Source organism: Prionailurus bengalensis, chromosome B1 (assembly GCF_016509475.1).
Source record: "Prionailurus bengalensis isolate Pbe53 chromosome B1, Fcat_Pben_1.1_paternal_pri, whole genome shotgun sequence".
Classification (NCBI taxonomy): Eukaryota; Metazoa; Chordata; class Mammalia; order Carnivora; family Felidae; genus Prionailurus; species Prionailurus bengalensis.
In genome coordinates this window covers 18,581,596-18,600,920 of record NC_057344.1, presented here as the reverse complement: position 1 = coordinate 18,600,920, position 19,325 = coordinate 18,581,596, and the positions used below count along the sequence as shown (strand labels likewise).

The window sequence follows — 19,325 nt, the reverse complement described above, 5'->3', positions numbered from 1 at the left end:
ATAGATATACATTTACCCTCACTAATAATGCATGGAATACAAATTCAGGCATTAAGAAGACAATGATTTATTTTTTACATGTACAAATATTTATAACACTTTCTTGCCAAGGTTATAGGAAACAGAGACTGATAATTACTTGGAGATAATGTATTTGAGTACAATCTCTCTGTAGGGTAACCTGAAAAAATCTATTTAAATGCATTGGTTCAGATAGAGCAAATCCACTTCTGGGACTTACCCCATGTAACATTCTAACAAATGTTATAACATAGTTATAAGAGGGGGGAATGTTAATAAGGGGAAATAGCTAAATAAATAAACATTATGTGACTGTTAGACAGGAGCTGGATAGATAGATGGAAAAGATAAAAGCAACTTCCAGAAAAACTTCTAGGTTTATATGTATTGTGAATTCTGGGCTAAACAATTTACATGGATCATCTCATTTAATCTTCAGAACACTGATCATTTAGTATATCAAAACATTTATTACAAAGATATTTTCCTTCAGGGTGACTCGGTGGCTCAGTCAGTTAAGCATCCAACTCTTCATTTCGGATCAGGTCATGATCTCACAGTTCATGGGATTGAGCACTGCACTGACAGAGCCTGCTTGGAATCCTCTTGTTCTCTGCCCCTCCCCTGCACATGCACTGGCACATGTGTGTTCTCTCTCTCTCAAAATAAATAATTAAAAAAAAAACAAATATATCTTCCTGGGGTGCCTGGGTGGCTCAATTAAGCGTAGGACTCTTGATTTTGCCTTAGGTCATGATCCCAGTGTTGTGGGATCGAGTCCCGCATTGGGCTCTGTGCAAGGCATAGAGCTTGCTTAACATTCTCTCTGTCCCCCGTCTCTCATGTTTGCACTCTCTCTCTCAAAAAAAAAAAAAGATAATAAAACAATTAAACAATAGTAATTAAATCATGACATCACTACTGGATGAATATATAGCCTCATCAATACAATAGAATAGAGTCCAGTAGGGGTGACTGGGTGGCTCAGTGAGCTGGGTGTCCCATTCTTGATTTCAGCTCAAGTCATGATCTCATGGTTCTTAGGATTGAGCCCAGCGTTGGGCTTTGTGCTGACAATGTAGAGTCTGCTTGGGATTCTCTCTCTCTCTCTCTCTCTCTCTCTCTCTCTCTCTCTGCCCCTCCCCTGCTTGCTCTCTCTCTTTCTCTCTCAAAATAAGTAAATAAACATCCAAAAAAAAAAAAAGTCCAATAAAGTACTCAAATGCTATAAGAATCAAGTATTAGATAAAGGCAGTGTTCAAATCAATTAGGAAAAGATAGATTAGTCAACAATGGAAATAATTTAAAAAAAATCTAATTGTATCCATACCTCACACTTTGTGCCAAAATAAATCCCAATGATCATGTATTTAGCAAACATTTAGCAAACGTCTGAAAACAAGCAAAGCACTTGATATCAGAAAAATACAAAAGAAGACACAGAAAAATACATTTATAATCTGGGATTACATAATGCTCCTCAATATGACACTAAACTCAAAACCACATAAAATACAGATTTATTTGGCTTCAAATGTAATTGAAACTTTCCTCATCACAAATTAAAATAATAAAATTGAAAGGTATGTGTCAAATTAGAAAACAAATAAATACCTCACATCATAGACAAAAGATGAAAATAGAAAAATATATAGAAAAATAAAATATGTCAATAATATAATAGTTTATAGGAAAAGAAATGTAAACTGTTCTTAAGCTTAAAATAAGAGGTTCATAGGGACGCCTGGGTGGCTCAGCAGGTTGAGCATTGGACTCTTGGTTTTGGCTTAGATCATGATTCCAGGGTCTTGGGATTGAACCCCATATTGGGCTCTGTGCTGATCACGGAGCCTGCTTAGGATTCTCTCTCTCTCTCTCTCTCTCTCTCTCTCTCTCTCTCTCTCTCTCTCCCCTCTGCCCCTCTCTCCCACTCAAGCACTCTCTCTCAAATACAAAATAAGAACAAATAAAGAAAATTCTAAAAAAAAAGAAAGAAAGCAGAGAGGTTCATAATAAGGGAAATGGAAACTAAATCTATCTTAAGATACCATTTCTGACCCATGAGATTGGCAAAAATCCAAAACTTTGACAACTACTCTTGGCAGGACCGTGGAAACACATTCTTCCATCACTGTTTGTGGGGAATTCTTTATACCCAGCCAGACTAGACTTCTTTCATGTCCTTCCTTAGGAACTTCCCTTGAAGTTTTCTTTGTGCCATGCCCAGGAACTCCTATTTTATTCGTGAGAGCCAAATTTAACATCACCTTCAGAAGGAAGTCTTCTCTAGCCTTACCTCCCACCCCTAATTGTTCTGCCATAAGTGCTCATAATCCCCTTTCATAGCACCTCTCATAAATGGTATTTATTAACCTAGGATTTTTTTCCCCATTCAAATCCAAGATTTATGAGATGAGTAAAATTAGCTATCATCTCCTCCAATACTAGCCACCTACTTGGTACAATTGTACTGAAATTAAAGAATACACTTTTACTTGTGTGCACCATTTAATTCACTTCTCTTAGTCTCTGTTTCCTCAAGAAAATACATGTCTTTGGGATATTGTGACTATTGATACTCTAAAGCACATAAACCTGGATCCAGAGTAAACCCTCAAAAAAGGGAAGATATTCCAAATTTAATTATGATATCATTACCAGTGCAGCATGTTTCTGGTTGACATCTGATTGGTCAATAGTTGCCAAACATCAGTTATCCTTATCTCTGCCTCACTAGTGTTCCAAGAGCTTTGCTCTCTCGAAACTCTTATTTCCTTAATATTTCTTTACTATGACTGACTTCTTAAAATTAACTGTCTGTTTTAACCTCATACCAAATTAATCTCCACAAATTATTAGTTTTTGTAATATATTTTTTGCAATAAATCATTATCTAATAAAAAAATGTTTTTGGTGACCAACTAAAATCATCATGAGAAGGGGCTATTTGACTCAGTCTTTGGAAATTGCTGAGATAGATAATCGCTTCATGTTTATTATTTTCTTTCTATGCATGTCTCAATTGCACCTATGAAAGTTATTTATCTCTGTGTTTATCTTCATCATTAACTGGGATCTCTAAGGGCAGGAACTGTGACTGTAAATCCTGTTGCCAGTGATTACCAAGATACTTTCCCAGAACAGCAGCTCAGTAAAGGTTTGCTAAATGAATTAAACAGCTTTTGAGTACCTACATTGATTAAGGAATGTGCTAGAGTGTTGGCAGAATTCAAAGAATATATTATGAGTATATAGTTAATTTTCATGAGTGTTAATAATAGTAAAGATAAATAACATTCAGTTCAAAATTACACTCAAGCTATACCTTAAAAAACAAGGTGTGAATTATTAACAGGTGTGTGTTAATGCTTGTATTTTCTGGCATATAGGTTATGTATATGCTTTGTATAAAACTCAAAAGTACCGACATGGTTGCAATGACAAGTAAATCTAATCTCTGTTTCTGTTCTCCCAGTTTGTCTACCCAGAAATAATATGGTACCAGTTTCTCCAGGGCACCACCACCTGGAGATATTCTATGCATACAGAATTAAGACTCTGATTTAAGGTATAAGGAAATGCTGGTAAAAGGCATTTCAGGAAGAGAGGATTGTAAATGCAAAGCCAAGAAGGTGGGAAAGTGAGAAAAAGGTAATGACTGAAATTAGAATAGAATAGAAAATAGTGAAAATAAGTTGATGGTGTGTACTGTTCCTGGAAATTCATAGAAATGGCAATACAAATGTTTTTAAAATATGAGGATAATTAATAAGACATATTTATTTCATTTACATTTCTTTTTTCTTTTTCTTTTTTGAGCTTGGGCATAATATAATTTTATTCTGGTATCAGGAAAAAGAAAATTATCTTAACAAATTTATATCATTCAGCCATAAAAAAGAAACAAAATCTTGGTATTTGCAACAACATGGATGAATCTAGAGTGTAATGCTAAGTGAAATAAGTCAGTAAGAGAAAGACAAATACCATATGATTTCACTCATATGTGAAATTTAATAAACAAAACAAAGAAAGGGATAAAAGAAGAAAGAAACCAAAAATCAGACTCTTAACTATAGAGAACAAACTAGTGGTTACTGGAGGAAAGGTGGGTAGGGGATGAGTGAAATAGGTGATGGACATTAAGAACACACTTACCATGACAAGCAGTGAGTCACACATAGAATTGTTGAATCACTATTTGTACATCTGATATAAATATAACACTGTATGTTAACTACACTGGAATTAAAATAAAAATGGAAATACTCAGGGTGGCTCAGTCTGTTAAGCATCCAACTCTTGATTTCAGCTCAGGTCATGGTCTCATGGGCTCATGGGATTGAACCCCTCATTGGGTTCTGAGCTGATGGTGCAGAGCCTGCTTGGGATTCTCTCTCCCTCTCTCTGCCCCTCCCCCACTCACTCTCTCTCAATCCCTCTCTCTGTCTCTCTCAAAATAAATAAAAAACATTTTAAAAATCTTTAAAAAAAGAAATACTCAAATGATGAAAACATGAAAAGAAGAAAAGAAACAAAAAAAAATCATGGTCTTGTTTTGGCCACTATGAAGGAAAATGGTGCTCTTATACTTTGTTGGAAGTATAAATTGGTATGTCTACAGAAGGAAATTTGCCAATAAAAATTAGGATATTATTTATTTATTTTTATTTTTTAATAATTTTTTAAAACATTTATTTATTTTTGAGAGACAGAGACAGAACATGAATTGGGGAGGGGTAGAGAGAGGTGGGGATAGAGGATCTGAAGCAGGCTCTGTGCTGACAGCAAAGAGCCCCATGCAGGGCCTGAACCCATGAACCATGAGATTATGATCTGAGCTGAAGTAGGACACGTAACTAACTGAGCCACCCAGCTGCCCCTTTTTATTTTTAAAAAATGTTTATTTATTTTGAGAGAGAGAGAGAGAGATTGAGAGAGAGAGCAAGCAGGGGAGGGTAAGAGAGAGGGAGAGAGAGACTCCCAAGCAAGCTCTGCACTGTCAGCACAGAGCCTGATGCAGGGCTTGAATCCATGAAAGCATGGGAACAAGCCCTGAGCCAAAATCAAGAGTTGGACACTTAACTGACAGAGCCACCCAGGTACACAGATGATTAGCATTTTAAATGCATTTACTCTGATCCAGAAATTCCAATTCTAAGACTTTATCCTCCAGATACTCACACATATGAGTAATGATATCCACGCAAGAATATTTATTGCAACATTGTTTAAAAATCACAAAACCCTGGTAGTCTAAATGCCCCCAATAACAGGCTGGCCGAATAAATTGAGTATGTTTTAATTCTAGGAATACTATGTCATCTTTATAAAGAAGAGAGTTTTCCAAAAATTAATATGAATGACCACCAAAATATTTAAATACAAAAGGTAAGATAAAGGAAATGTGTATAGATCATTCCCATTTGAGACAAGAAAAAAGATGGTTATAGTGTGTACACACACACACACACACACACACACAAACACAAACACACATATATCTGCCTATCTACGTAAATGGACACATACTTAGTTGGGCTTATAATATTTCTGATAAAAATACAAAAGAAATTGCCAAAGTGCTAATAGAAACTAAGTACATGGAGAAATAGAAGGGAAAATTACTGTACACTTTAATTCCACTCATAGCTGTTGAAATTTATAATTATTGAGGAAGCAAATATTTATTGAGTGTCTACTAAATGCCTGGCACTTAGGTAGTTGCTGGAGATAAAGCACTTCCTTTTGTGGAGTTTACATTGTACATAAAGACATTATAAAAACATTCAAAGCTCATAGGACAAATATCAATTGGCTAAAATAAATAGCACTTATTTTTTATTTCATCTATGTACATAAATAAAATAGTTGTTTCAGCCCTTGCTCTTTTTCAAATCTAGTAACAAACTATAGAAATGATTCCCGAAAGTATAGTCTTTCTTTTTCAAATCTAAAACTGTTTTTGTTTTTATAATAAAATACAAGCATTAAAAAATTGTTTTTTTCACATCAATTTTAATTAAAATTTTTAAAATGTTTACTTATTTTTGAGAGACACAGAGAGACAGAGCGTGAGCAGGGGAGGGGCAGAGAGAGAGGGAGACACAGAATCCGATCTGAAGCAGGCTCCAGGCTCCAAGCTGTCAGCACAGAGCCCAATGCAGGCCTCAAACCCATGAACCGTGAGATCATGACCTGAGCCGAAGTCAGACTCTTAACCAACTAAGCTACCCAGGTGCCCCTCACATCAATTTTAAATGCAAATAAGGCTGCATATTTGAAATTATTTTTATTGTAAATTAAAAAATAGTTAGAGAGCCAAACCTTAGAGTTAAGTCAAGAAGTTAGGGCTCAAATAAAAATGCTAGAGTATGGATAGTAGATTTAGAAATTTAAGAATAAAAATCTCAAATTTGATGGATTAATTTAAAAATTATCATAGTAGAGTTTTCAACAGGTTTTATGAACCCAAGAGAACAAAGGAGATAGTGTAGATGAAGCAGGAGCAAAGAGAGATAACCCGAATAGAGTCATCCAACCTTTGGGTGTAGAGGTTTCAAGAGCAAGATCTCAATCATGATCATAAAGATTTGGGTCTTCTTGACTCTGTGGTAGAATGTGCTAGAATGGGAGGGAGAATCAAATGTGGAGCTCCATTTGGGATATGTTCAGTTCCAGATGATTTTAAGATTTATAATTAGAAATAGCTGAGAATGAGAATCAAGGATGGGGGAAAGCAGATGGATTGGGGTTTGAAATTTGGTTGGTGTTTCACTCACACACAAGGTGACTATGTGATCACCAAGGTCAGGCCCACAGGAAGAAGATGCTCCTTTTGGGATAAAACCTACAAGAGAAGCCAATGAAGATAGAACAGCAACAAATGGATTAGGGAGAAAACAAGGACTTGAGAGACAAAGAAACCAGGGAGGTGAGTTTTGTAAGGATAAATACAGTTAATGGGGTCATTGTGCAGGGTGAAGAGGGGATAGATAAAAGGAAAATCAGTCACTAGTTGTGCCATCTGAGATATTTGCTTTAGAAAGGCACATTTTGGAAGGGCTCTGAGAATAGGAGGCATTTTATTAGAAGTTACACAGTGAGCTACCGGGGAAGACAGAAAGAAAGTAAAGTAGAAATATAGATTTTTATGAGGTTAAAATAGAAATGACCTAAGGAATGTTTGTTTCATACATTTCTTGCAGATCAGTTAGCTGAGCTAAAGTATCTTAACTTGAATGTGCTTTGTGGTGTATCAAGAGGCTTGTAATTACTGGGATAATATTCCACACACTATACACTAGTACTGTATTTAATGTGATTATTCTCCTTGTTCTGTTGATTGAATTAAATTCCTTTCTATTTTATTGAGCTGTCTAATTGCTCCATTATAATTTCTATGTATTCCCCAAAAGACTAGTTTCCTTATGATAGAATACAATGCAATAGCCCACGGAGATAAGCAAAGCATAGGCATATTATCCTTCCTTTACTTGAAGTAGAAATGTATTTGTTTTTGTGTTAAAATTAGATTGAATAGGGAGATGAATTCTATTAAATTAGACCACAGAGAACTTACATGAATATGGATGGAGGGAATGTTTGTTAGGTGACTTTCCAGTTGTGTCCTGAAATCTGAGAGGAGAGATGCTTAGCAAAATTTCTTTGGGGAAGTGCCAGGAGGTGGCCTGAGTCATTGCAGTGTCCTTGAACATTACAGTTCTTGGAAAGCTTGGGGGCATTGGGTGTCTGTACAATTGATCTGATATAAAAGGAGGGTTCAGTTTTGTCCATTGCTAGCTTGAAGGATCACATCTATAAGCAAGAAAGATGGCTTTGTTAGCCATATCTGAAGGTGACCAGCGATTACTTAGCTGTTAATTTTTTTCAACTATATAATTAAATCTACAGGCTTTGAATGTGGGTACAGGTTTTGCTGAATAGCTTAAGAATATCTGTAAGGAGAGAAAAAAAAAAGCTTACTCCCACGTTCTTGACTTGAATGAATGTTAACCTCCTATTTGAGAGACAGAGCCTCAAGTTAATTTGGAGAAGATGACCAAAATCAAAGGGAAACAAAGAAACAAGTCTCACTTTCTGTAATTAAAGGTGAAGTGAATACAATGTGAAACCCAAAAACCGTCAGGAGCAGTGGAAATGACTCTGTCAGCAGAACCAGAGCCCTTGTGTGCTCTCTTTTCACTTCCAGGAGTACATGGCTCATTAAGTGCTTCCCAAAGAGAAAGGGACAGACCATTGCTGGGAAATATAAAGAGCTAGTAGTTCCTGCAGGCTAGCAGAACATGTCATTTACAAGAATGTACAAACTGGAAAGCGTATTCTCTTGAAATCAGAATTGTCAGTCTCTCTCTCTGTGTATATATCCTTTCTGTAGATAATGGTTCTGTTTGTTTGTTTGTTTGTTTGTTTGTTTGTTTGAAATCAGAACCTTCCTTTAGCTAGAGGTATGCTACTAATTTAACTAATTTTGTTGTTGTTGCTGGCGGTGGTCATTCAATTCAAATCTAAGGAAGTACAATCATTTGGTTATGGTGGTCTGCTTATTTACTCTCCTATTTATCAAGAGAATTGTTTCCCATTATTTGCTCTGGTTGTTATTATTGTGATTTTTATTTTCATGAAATCCGGGTTTTCACATCTATAAATTCTGATTTCTTCTGGCTTCAGTTTTTCTGTAACAAGATCAGGGATCTTTGGTCAATCTTCAGCTTTGAAGTCATATTTGTGGTTAGATAGACTAGCCAGAGAGTGCCCTAAGGTTGGCCTGCTCACATATAAACTCAACACAACTTGTTTGCTTTTCTTATACTGAATAAATAGTATTGACTTCTGCAAAAGACAGTCAATTTTGTATTCTTACAAATTTGAGGAGTGTTAGATATAGAGACTTGATGCCATATATACTTGAAAAGTAATCCAGAAAAATTTAAAGAGTCAGAAGTAAGTCAACCTGAATAAATCTTTATTCAAAATGGATAGTTTTAGTTTTATTTATTTTTAAAGTTTTTAAATTAATTTTGAGAGAGAGAAAGCACAAGAGGGGGAGGGGCAGAGAGCGAGGAGAGAGCGAGAATCCCAAGCAGGCTCCACATTGCTAATGTGGAGCTCTATATGGGGGCTTGAAATCATGAACCATAAGATCATGACTTGAGCCGAAGTCCAATGTTTAACTGAACCACCCAGATGCCCCTAAAATGGATATTTTTATTTATTCATTGTAATGTTTATTTATTTTTGAGAGAGAGAGAGAGACAGATCACGAGAGGCAGAGGGGCAGAGAGAGAGGGAGACACAGAATCCAAAGCAGGCTCTAAGCTCTGAGCTGTCAGTGCAGAGCCCAACACAAGGTTCCAACCCATGAACTGTGAGATCATGACCTGAGCCAAATTTGGACACTTAACCCACTGAGTCACCCAGGCACCCTAAAATAGATATTTTTAAAAAAGAAATCCTCGTTTAACCTTATCAAAGTTATTACCTAACATTTTCTTGTTAGGTAAAAGTTCATTGTGTATGTTTTCAAATATTCTCTAATTATTTAATGAGTTATTTAAAAACTTTTTTTTAACATAAATGGAATTACACTATATAAAGGGTTCTGAAACTTGCTTTCTTTTCTAAATAAATCTTGCCCAGGATTCTGTATGCATACGAAGAGATCTACTTAATGGACTTTAATGCCTGCATAGTATTTATATTTTAAATGTTTCACAGTAAATTGAGCAAATCCTCTCTTTTTTAAAAAAAGGTATATATTTATATACATTTTTTATTGTTTTATTTATTTAATTTTATTTTAATTTTATTTTTTTTTAGAGAGAGAACATGGGCAGGAGAGAGAGGCAGAGGGAGAGGGAGAGAGAGAGAGAGAGAGAGAGAGAGAGAGAGAGAAAGAGAGAAAGAGATTGAGAGAATCCCAAACTGGCTCCACATTCAGCACAGAGACTGACACAGAGTCACATCCTGAGCTGAAATCAAGAATCGGCCACTCAGCTGAATGAGTCACCCAGGTGCCTGAGAATGAATCCTTGGTTGTTTTTACATTTTTGTGACTATAAATATTCCTGTTTTGAATATCCTTCTATATCATATTTATGAACTTGACAAGTGACTGTAGAATATCTCTAGTTGTAGAATTGGTGAGGCCACAAAGGAAAATGCCAATTTTAGAATCTAAGTTTTGAAATGTGTTGATATTTTACTCTACTTGCAATTTTCTGATATTTAAAGATATAGCCTCAAGAAGCTATTAACTACATTTATTGGAATCAATAAAATCTCATTTACAATCATTAGGTAATAATCTCTTATTTCAATAAAAAATAAAACATGAGTTTTGTGAATGTGGTAAAAACATTTTATTATACACACGGATGATGAAATTACATCTCAATTTAATAATAGGGTGTCTATTAAATTTAATAGTAGGGCAACTAAATATTATATGGCTCCTAATGTGATATAATATATAGTAAGACTTATAAAATGCACTTGCCAAAAATATTTACCCTGTAGCTAATGAAATCTTTCCATCTCTTGCTCACATTATAGAAATACACGTGATAAAGAAAGTTGAATGATATCACAAGGAAACAATTAGACAAAATCTAGAAGGTGGAAAACTATAGCAACTAGATAAGATTCTTCAATATGTCAATATGATTTTAGAGTAAAGAGAAGGGAACTCTTCTAGATTAAAATATACCCTGAGAGACTTAACAACAAAATGGGAAAGCTTGTCTTTTACTGTGTTTTGGTTTAAACAAATATCTTCTTATGCCAGAAAACAAAGTCATGCTCAAAAACCAAGGAGCTAGGAGGAGTCAACTTGAAAACACTCTTGCTTGTGAAATTTGGGACGATTTGAACATCCAAATGAATAATGACAGAAATATATCAGAAAAAGTGAATAAAATAAATTCAAGTCAAGGGAATTAAGATATACAAACTTCTAGTTACAAAATAAGTAAGTCACAGAGTTGAAAATACAGCATAGGGAGTGTCGTCAGTAATATTGTGATAATGTTATTATGTGACAGATGGTGGCTACATTTGTCATGGTGAGCACTGAGTCATGGATAGAATTGTTGAATCAATATGTTGTACACCTGAAACTAAGATAACTTGTATGTTAATTATACTTCAATTTAAAAATAAATAAAATAAAGTAAAAAATTCATGACTCCCCTCTGGCAGGAAAAAAAAATTAAAGGGAAAGAGGGAAAAAGAGTCCTTTTTTGAAGAAAAATTCCAACTAATGATATATATTTCAATAATCATACAATTTGAAGAGAAATCAGAGTGTTTAATCATGATATTATAACCACCATCATAATAATTTATTCTGACAACAACCATCAATGAGCTAAAACCTACGAGTGAAAGATTACTGGGGAACATGATAGTCACCTAGTGTCAAATTATCAGACAAAAGAGAGCTTATCATTTACAAAGATAAAAGAATATTTCTCAATGATGAAAGTCAGAAGACATAATTTTAACCAAATAGTCAAATTTAACATCCTCAATAATAGGACAAACTGATATAAGCTTCCTCATGTGACAAATTGAGAAGGACATATCACATGAGTGGTATTCCTGCCTGAAATGTTTATCCTGAATCTAATTATGAAGAAACCATCAGACAAATTCAAACTGAGAGGTATTTTCCAAAACAACTGCTCTTTTAAAAGACTGAGGTCATAAAAGACCTAAAAAACAAAAAAACATCTCCCCCCAAAAAACAAACTAACAACCCTAGATTAAAGAGATGGGGCAACTACATGTAATGTGTGTGCTTTGATTAAATTTTGGGTTAGAGAAAACAACAACAAAAAAACCTAGTTATGTTAGGGCAAATGGGAATATTTAAATATAACAGTATATTTAATAAATATGTTACATTTATATTTCCTTTTTAAAATATTTTTCAAGTTTATTTTTGAGAGAGAGAGAGCACGCGCATGCACACGTACTCAAGCAGGGAAGGGGCAGAGAGAGGGAGAGAGAGAATCCCAAGCAGCCTCAGCACCCATTACCGTAGAGCCTGATGTGGGGCTTGAACTCACAAACCGTGAGATGATGACCTGAGCCGAATTCAAGAGCTGGACGCTTAACTGACTGAGCTACCCAGGTGCCCCACATCTATATTTCCGGAATGTGAAATCTGTGATGTGGTTATATGAGAAAATATAATAATCCTTGGGAAGTGCCCACTGATGTATTTAGAGAAAAGTATCATGATGCCTGTGATTAATACTCAAATGGTTCATCCCTTCCTCTGGTTCTGCCAAACATGTGGTTATATATATGTATATATGTGTATATATATATATAAATGTGTCTGTGTGTGTGTGTGTGTGTGTGTGTGTGTAGAGAGAGAGACAGACAGTATGCAAATGAGCAAGATATTAACGATTAGTTCTCTATGAAAAGTAAATAAGGAGTTCACTAGAGCTGCCATAATAAAAAACCACAGAGTGGATGGCTTAAACAACAAGGATCTATTTTCTCACAGTTCTGGAGGCTGAAGTGCAAGATCAAGGTGTCAGCAGGGTGAGTTTCATCTGAGGCCTCTCTTTTTGGCTTGTAGATGGCTGCCTCCTTTCTGCCTCTTCCCATGGTTGTCCTTCTGTGCATTTACACCTTTGGTGTCTTTGTGGGTCCAAATTGCCTCTTATAAAGATACCAGTCAGATTGGATTAGGGCCCATCCAATGGCCTTCTCTTAACTTGCTCATTAATTAATTAATTAATTTATTTATTCTCAAGTTAGCTAAAATACAGTATTTCCTAGTCTTGCCTTCAGGAGTAGAACCCAGTGATTCATCACTTACATATAACACTCAGTGCTCATCCTAACAAGTGTCCTCCTTAATGCCCATCACCTATTCCCACCCCCCCCCCATCAACCCTCAGTTTGTTCTCTGTATTTAAGAGTCTTTTATGGTTTGCTCTCTCTCTGTTTTTATCTTATTTTTTCCACCCTCCCACTAATTAAAACTCTATCTTCAAAAACAACCACATTCTGATGTACTAGGGGTTAAGTCTCCAATACATAAATTTTGGAGGGATGCAATTCAGCCCATAGAGATGGTATTCACTGGATTGTTCTGGTTACTTTCCTGTAGATTTGAACATTTTCAAAATAAAAAGTTGGTGGAAAAATGAGGACCTAGCTGGTTCCCATATACTTCTCTAAAATCAAATTATTTTGAGAATGAGAAACATTTTCATATGTACTGTTAGCTAAATTACTTATACAAACTTTATAAGATGCTATATAGAATGAACTTTGTTGTTCTTCCAGAAGCTGGACTATGTTAGTTAAGTTTTGTCAGTCCTGTCTGGGAAAGGAAAATAACATACCAACAATCTTCCTAACACCTCTGTCCTCTAAATAAAAGCATTCTAGAAAGTGAAGCACAGGTTTGAAATTGAAAATGAAAAACTCCCCTATTACCTTTTCTGAAAAGTCATTCCTTCATTAGCTTATTAAATTTAACATCTCATTGAAAAAGGATATTCTTAATGTAACACAGGTCAACATTATGATACTGCTAATGGTTATAATCAGTCTTCAGATTTTAAAACATATTAGTATTTATTTTTTTCCAATTATAATTTAGCTATAAAATAAATGAATATAATTGCATTCATCTTTCATTTCTAATTCCTCTTGATATTTTTCAGTCCTAAAGCTTTTTCACCTCAAGCTGTGATTTGTCAGGTTTTATAACCTCTGAGTATTGTCAGTGTTGCGTATGTGTGGATAGGAAATCTCTAGGGGAAAATCCAGGTTCTGTAGAAAAAGGCAATGGTGATTCAGGAAGTGCTGTTCATTCCTCTGAGTGAATATTGACCCAATGCCCCCACACAAGAGGGGCTATCTTTTTGAAAATGACATAAAACAGAGGTCTTAACTTTAGTAGGAGATTCTTTCATAAAAAACCTCCAGGAACGACCTCAGTTTCAGATTTCATGAGAAGTCTTAAATTTTTTTAAATGTATATACAGAAGTTTTAATACTTCAGAAGAGGAGAGGAATTTTACTGAGTTGCAAAGATATCTTTATTGCCTGATTGCTTTTTCAAAAGGAATGCTTTTTTTTACATGGTTTTAAGGTTAGACATTTTTCATTTAAAAATATCTCATAAATAAAGGTATACATGAAATAAAAATTCATTCATAATCCTACCATCCTGAGATGAGAAGTATTATTTAATCAATATATTATTCTATTGTCTAGTAAATAAAGAAAAATAATGAAGCATTTATCCTTTTTTTTGTAGGAATTGTACTTCAGGAATTACTCTATCAGCACAGGATAACTAAAAAATTAATTCTTAATTTATTTGTTGTGAATCTTTCTTATATATTAATTAATATATTTCAAGTTATTTCCCCCTAGATACTGCTCTGTGTTCCACAAATATTAACATGGGATGTTTTTGTTTAATTCTAAATTGTTTGAAATTATTCTTACTTTGCTCAGAACACAAAATGACCAAGTATTATTCTTTCAGGGGCAATTGGATATCTTCCTCTGGTTTTGTGTATTCAACCAGGATCAAATCTTGTCTTTGAAACTTTGAAGACACAAACCATATACATGTTACTTTCTTCTGGTATGCAGCTCTTTGCTTTGCTTCTTTTCCTTTTTTAGATTATTGGACTCGTTTCCAGACTCCCTATTTCTCCAGTTTCCTTGTCCATTTCTTCCTTCCGATGTATCTCATTTAGGCTCATTATACTTGGATAGCACCAGATGTTCCAAATTTATTTGGCATTTTATACTGTCAAAACTCCTAGTTGCTTAAACGCCTACATTTGAGTTAGCTGCTGCCCCCAAAAAGTGATCAGAAAAAGTAATTTATATAGGGTATGAAAGACTTGTCATTTAAATAAATTTTCCTAGGCACCATTCCCTGTGTTAGCAAGGCAATTTGGCAACTCAGTTACTGTCATATGTAACTACATAATCCAAAAGAATTATTTGATTTTTGTGAAATGCTCAGGTAATATTTGACTTCTAAAATGTATATTCTTTTCCATAGAGGGTATTATATAAAATGTAATAGTGTTAATATGAATTATTTCATTTTCATCCTTCCAAAATTGTGTCATTTTCTTTGTTAAGGTAACGAAGGTTTAGAGTGAACCTACCATATGAGCCAGTGGATGGAGCCAACCACTCTGTGGTGTCGGAGCTTGTGTTCCTGAAACTCTCCAATTCTAAGGAGATCCAGCTTCTTTTTTCTTTCCTTCTCTTTTGTATCTAATGGGAAATGTCCTCATAATGGTTACTGTGACCTCTGACCCTTACTTACATTTTCCCATGTGTTTTCTCTTAGCCAATTTCTCCATCACTGATCTGATATCTTGCTCCATTGCAGTACCCAGGATGATTTGTGATCTTTTTAAGAAATGGAAAGTCATCTCCTTTGGGGACTATATAGCTTGGGTCTTCTTTAGCCATGCCGTTTTGAAGGCAACAAGATGTGCTGCTCATAGCCATGGCCTTTGGCAGCTATAGGGCCATATGTAAGCCTCTCTACCCATGAACGTGCATTTTGATTTTAGTGGTTGCCTAGACCATTGGTCTCATTCACTCATTGGGCCAATTGGCTTCTGTGGTAAACTTGCCTGTCTGTAGCCCTTAATGTATTAGACCAGCTTTTACTGTGACATACCTTGGCTCATCAAACTTGCCTTCACAGACACTTATAACTGAAGTTCACAGGCACTGCTAATCGTAGGTTTGTTTCCTTGGTTGCTTTCTCATCCTTTTACATCTTCATCTTGGCCACCTCTGGAGGTTCAGCCAAGGCTCCTTTTACTCTATCATGAGCTCACTGTACTGTCCTGATTTTATTTTTTGCCTACTGATTTTTTTCTATGTGTGGCCCTCTCCTTCAACACATCTGGATGAATTTCTAGCCATATTTGATGTAGCTTTAACTCCTTTTCTAAACCCAGTCATCTATACATCTACACATTCAGGAACAGAGAGATGGAGATGGCATCAATGAGGAGAGGATTCAGTCAGCTTACGGGTGTTAGAAAAATAAAACCACTAAATGGTTTTATTGAAATTTCCAGGTGACTATTGATACATTTTTCTGTCCCTAGTAGCCTATCCTCATGAGGAAGAGATCTTTCTAAGATCTTACTTTATTCTTTCTGTTGGAACGTATTTCTCTCTCTCTTCATTTGGCTTGACTGTGTTGGTTTCTAGGCATTAGATAAAATGTCCACGTCTTCCCGTGTGGAAGTGGTGGCCTCATGTAAGAGATGATCATTACTGTTCAACCTTGCCCTAGCTCTTGGTTGTCTCTCAAACCCCTGTGATTGTCGGAGCAGCCCATTTTATTTTTAATAGCTTCCAGGAGTTGAGAATGTACCAAAGCCTGTCAGTGTGCCAATGGGGAGGATCTCAGCACCTAGAGTCAGGCTGACTGGGAGCCAGATCCTCAAGCAGCACCTTTTACAGTAGGCCAATATAGACAGCCCAGTGGGACTGGAACCCTGCGAACCACCAGTGCCGGGCAATAGAGTTGTCCCCTGGGCAACAGTCACAGACCTCGGGGCTCCGGATGAGTGTATAAGCTCCTGTCTGGGACATACTGGTAAGCTGTAGCAAGGCGGCAGGAGAGACAAAGACGGGGGGCACCAGCCTAGCGTTTCCTGAGAGCACGAGAGCACAAAGATTTGCAGGTGTTTACCAGTGAGTCAAACCTGAAGTCCGCCTCTCAGGCATAAGCTCCTGGACAAGCAAATAGGGCTTTTTTTACGGAAAGATTGGGGTATGTCAGTCTGTGCAATGTGGGGTGGGGAGGTGGGGTGGTAGCCTGCCCAGAATGATTTCTCTGATGGTTACAGCCCCCGGGGACCCAGGACCGTAAGCTCCCACCCGGCAGCCATCAGAGCCAGGCCCTCAAGGGGCACTCTCTGTGCGCAGCCGCAATGCCCTGCGCACCACACCCTTGAGGGAGCTCCGGCGGGAGATACTGGCTCCAGAGCCCAGGACGGGAGGCCGAAGACGGCGACCCGCCAGGACCTCCCTCCCTGGGGACAGCCCCAGCGACTTCCAAATGTGTGCGAAATCTTATGGCTGTCGCTCAGGCCGAAGCTCCGAGACAAGGAAAAAGCAAATGAGCGTCTCCCACACGGAGCCTGCACGCCCCTCGCTCCTCAATGAGCCGCTTCCGCGCTGGGCACTGAGGCCGGTGAGTCCAAGCGCGCGAGCTCTTTAAGGGCTGTTTGCTCAGATTATAGCCTCCTGGCTCTCCTCTCGTGGACAAAGTCTGCTTGCTTTTCAAACCTAGATGTTTTGGGGGGTGGGCATTTAGTTGCAGGTCTTAAAACTTGGGGTGATGGTCGTGGTCTTTGAAGCCTTCGCTCCTCAGAGAGAAGCTCAGGGTTTACGTTCCCTCCCAGTCGTCGCGGCGGGGATAGGGGGGGTTTATGACTTGATTGTGCCCCAGCCTCTCCTACCTGCTCAGATGTGGACCTTCTCTTGTTGTTGTTGTATCTCTTGTTGGCTTAGGAGTCGGTCTACCAGTTCTAGGGTTTTTTTCTGAGAACGGATAAGGTGTGTTGGTGGGAAGATGTGGGCTCAGTGGCCTCTTGTGTCGCCATCTTGAATTGGAACCCCTCCGGAGCTTTCTAATAGCATGTTGTTAATTTTCTAGGCAATATCTTAAATCAATTACCTACCTGTTCGTGATTTTGAATTGATTGCTTTATCAGCAGATGCAGTGTATACGATGTTGATCTTCAGAATGTATTGAGGCTTTCTTGGGTCCTTAACTACACGCACAAATTTTAATACTTCATGTGTGCTTGAAAAATTAATGTTTTTTTTCCCCTGTGTAGTGAGTATAAAATTCTACATCTGATATTTCAAACATTATTTTTAAGGGTTCTGTCTCAAATTTAGGCTCATCTTGAAAACCATACCTTTCTAACAAGTGTTTTTGTTGTATATTTTAATGAAAATAGAGTCAGGCCAGTTTAGAAAAAAGAACAACCAGTCTTTAGCATGTAATCTATTGATATAGTCACCACCCAGGACAGGGTTGACATTCATAACTATTCTTAATCTATACCTATTGGATTCCCACCCACTCTCTAGCTCATTAGCTTCCAGAGCTGATCATATATCCAATTTATTGCTTTTCCTAATCTCTAGAGATACATAATGAATTCTAACCAATTTTAAATGATGTGGTGGGAAAAGCCCTCTCTTCCTTTTAGTTCAAGTAAATTCTGTTTTAGCTAAACAACTCACCCAAAGGGTAGACACACAATAGGATGGTAATAATTGAATAACTGGATTTCTGAATCAAAGTGGAGTTTTAAGTCCTATCACCCTATTGATCCATTTGATCTTACTGATGAACTAATAACTCAGTAATGTTTATTTGTGAGTAGTTGTTGGGTGATTTTGTATTTGTAGCAGAAAAGAGGTGGGGGAGAAGGTGCATAAGCAATTATTCTGAGAGGTTGAACCTCTCAAAGCAAACAAATTGGGTTTGTTCAAGTAGCATCTATTGCCATTATATGGAACATACTTTGAATAACTGTAATGATGAATAGTGTAGTCGACAGGAGGACTGTAATCTATGGTAGTTATTAATGGGATAGTCATTATTTCCTTCCTTTTTTTTCCCCCTGAAGGTGGAGGAGAGTGAAAAAATTCACCTCTTTTCTCTGCCACTGATCTTTACAAGAATGACTTTCTCATTGAATCTTTTATTTTTTTTTTAAAAATGTTAATGTTTATTTATTTTTGAGAGACAGAGACAGCATGAGTGGGGGAGGGGCAGAGAGAGAGAGAGAGAGAAAGAGAGAGAGAGAGAGAGAGAGAGGGAGACAGAATCTGAAGCAGGCTCCAGGCTCTGAATTTCAGCACAGAGTCTGACCTGGGGCTCAAACTCGGGAAATTTGAGATTATGACCTGAGCTGAAGCTGGTCGCTTAACTGACTGAGCCACAGGCACCCCATCTCATTGCATCTCGAGTGTACTTCCCAGTATGATGCCTGCCTGTATCATGATAAGACAGCTTCCTCATAATATTCCCCATGAAGAGCTCAACGTTTTAAGCAATGGCAGTCATACTGGAATAAGCATGAGACACTTATTGTGGAGCCTTTGAACTCTCATTTGATGTATTGTTTCCCATCCATTCTGTTCATAGATTTATTATCATGCCATGCCATGCCGCAACTACCATTTTCAATGGGACTAGTACCCTGTACCCTCAATTTAACTCCAGA

The 19,325-nt window shown here is 36.9% G+C and overlaps 2 pseudogenes; one reads left to right on the top strand and one right to left on the bottom strand.

The window, feature by feature from the left end:
- Positions 1-16,149, top strand: part of LOC122468584 — a 35,612-nt pseudogene extending 19,463 nt beyond the window's left edge.
- Positions 5,871-5,962, bottom strand: LOC122479322 (annotated as a pseudogene).
- Positions 16,150-19,325: the final 3,176 nt, after the last annotated feature.